Genomic DNA, 2,133 nt, shown 5'->3' on the forward strand with positions numbered 1-2,133 from the left:
TTACTCCAATCTGAACCTGTGTCTGGTGATTAGTTCCTTCCCTTAGCAAAGGAAAGGGTATAATTGTCATCCCACAAACAGCAGCTCAGCTGAGTATAGAAGTCAGCTTTCTGGGACAACCTCACAGCTGGGCCGCTTCATTAGATTCTAAGCCTAGGCCTTTGCTTCATGTTCACAGACTTATCAAAAGCTGTTCAGATGTATGGTTTGCCTTCCTCTGTTTCAAGTATCACCAAGCTAGGAGTACTGGTGGCTCAGAGACCCCACCCCTTAAACATCCTCTGATGCTCTCTGAGAACAGTTGTTGCCTTGGCTACTTTATTACATAGTGAGCAGTCATCACTGAAATTGCCTCAGCAGGCCCTGTGCTGCTTGAAAAGGGACAGTATTCATGGGTTGAGGATGGGGTTAGGGGACAGCCTGCTAGCTCTGCTTCAGTGACAACCTAAGAACTTTGGAATCCTGTGGCTGATAAACTTCCAGAGGTACCTATTATCTCACAAAGTGGCCATGTTCTTTCTTTATTTTGGCGAAGGTCAGAAGAGCATGCTGCAGACATGTTTAACCCATATGCATTAGATACTCCAGCTGTAATTTTTGCCAATGCATCAGGACTGCAAAGTAGGCATGTCTGGAGAGACTGGGCCCCGTCATGTCATCAGTTCTGTCATGGGGCATCCTAAATTCAACATGGCTTTACCAGAAGCCAATCAGAAAAATTACACTGTGGGGGGAAAGGCCCTGTTCAAGTATGGAGCCTTGCATTTGCACTATCCCATTGAACATGGACGGGTAACAAGATGGAATGACATGTAAAAACTCTGGAAGTATCTTTTCGAGTGGGAGCTGGGAGTAAAACCCTGTCGACAACCTGTGCTCATGACTGAGCCCTCCTTGAAGCCAAGGGAGACTCGAGAGAAGACAGCAGAAGTGATGTTTGAGACCTTCAGTGTGCCTGCCTTCTACCTGTCCAACCACGTGGTTGTAGCACTGTATACCTCTGCCTCTGTCACGGGCTTAGTGGTGGACAGTGGTAATGGGCTCACTTGCACTGTCCCCATTTTTGAGGGTTACTCCCTTCCTCATGCCATCACCAAACTCTATGTGGCAGAGAGAGACATCACAGAGCACCTCACCCGACTCCTCCTGGCTAGTGGGTGTAATTACCCTTGCATACTCAGCAAGGCCTTAGTGGATGACATAAAAGAGACGCTGTGCTATGTGGCCTTAGAGCCAGAGAACAAACTTCATAAGAAGCCAGAGGAGGTCCTGAGAAAATACAAACTACCAGATGTAAATGTCATCCACCTTGGGGATCAGCTGTAGCAGGTACCTGAGATTCTTTTTGCACCTGACTGGCTGGGTGTCCACAACCCAGGACTATCAAAAATGGTCTCCAGCAGCATTATGAAGTGTGACACCAACATCCAGAAAAATCTTTTTGAAGAAATTGTGCTGTCTGGGGGCACTACTCTCTTCCCTGGGCTTGAGAAAAGACTTATGAAAGAACTGGAACAGCTGGCCTTCAGAGGAACTCCCATCAAGATCACTGCTTCTCCTGATGTATGTTTCTCTGAATGGATAGGTGCACCCATTGTGACCTCTCTGAGCAGTTTCAGGCAGATGTGGATAACTTCTGAGGATTTCATGGAGCTTGGGACATATGTTTTCTAGAGAAGATGCTTTTAAAGCATTCAGAGCACAGGGGACAGCTTGAATTGTCAGATCATAGGAGCACTGGTGGAAAGTGACATTTTCCCTTGGGCTTCAGCATGTATTCAGTAAAAGTGATATGGCATTTTGGGTTTCAGTTCATTTTTGGTAGCATCAGAGTAATTTTTCATCCAGGTAGTGAATCTTTTTTAGTGATTCTAGTCCACCCTTCCTGTCTCAGGGACCTATTCAGTTGTTTTCTCCTGATAAATCCTTGGGTTATGTGTTACAGCTGTGTCCACTTGCAGGGTTTGTGGTAAAAACAGGTACTTGAGCCTCATGCCTAGAAGCTTGATTCAGTAGGTCCCTAGAATCTTCATTTTAATCAAGTGTCTTAGATATTTTTGATAGATCTAGTGTGAAGGAGAGACAGAATTACCAGGGAAAATGTGGGGAGGGAGGAGAATTAAGTTGAAGAAG

At 45.7% G+C, this 2,133-nt stretch overlaps 1 pseudogene; it reads left to right on the forward strand.

The window, feature by feature from the left end:
• Positions 1–557: 557 nt before the first annotated feature.
• LOC112410799 (actin-related protein T1-like) lies at positions 558–1,689 on the forward strand (annotated as a pseudogene).
• Positions 1,690–2,133: the final 444 nt, after the last annotated feature.

The sequence above is a fragment of the Neophocaena asiaeorientalis genome, unplaced genomic scaffold, assembly GCF_003031525.2.
Source record: "Neophocaena asiaeorientalis asiaeorientalis breed wild unplaced genomic scaffold, Neophocaena_asiaeorientalis_V1.1 scaffold740, whole genome shotgun sequence".
In the NCBI taxonomy this organism is placed as follows: Eukaryota; Metazoa; Chordata; class Mammalia; order Artiodactyla; family Phocoenidae; genus Neophocaena; species Neophocaena asiaeorientalis.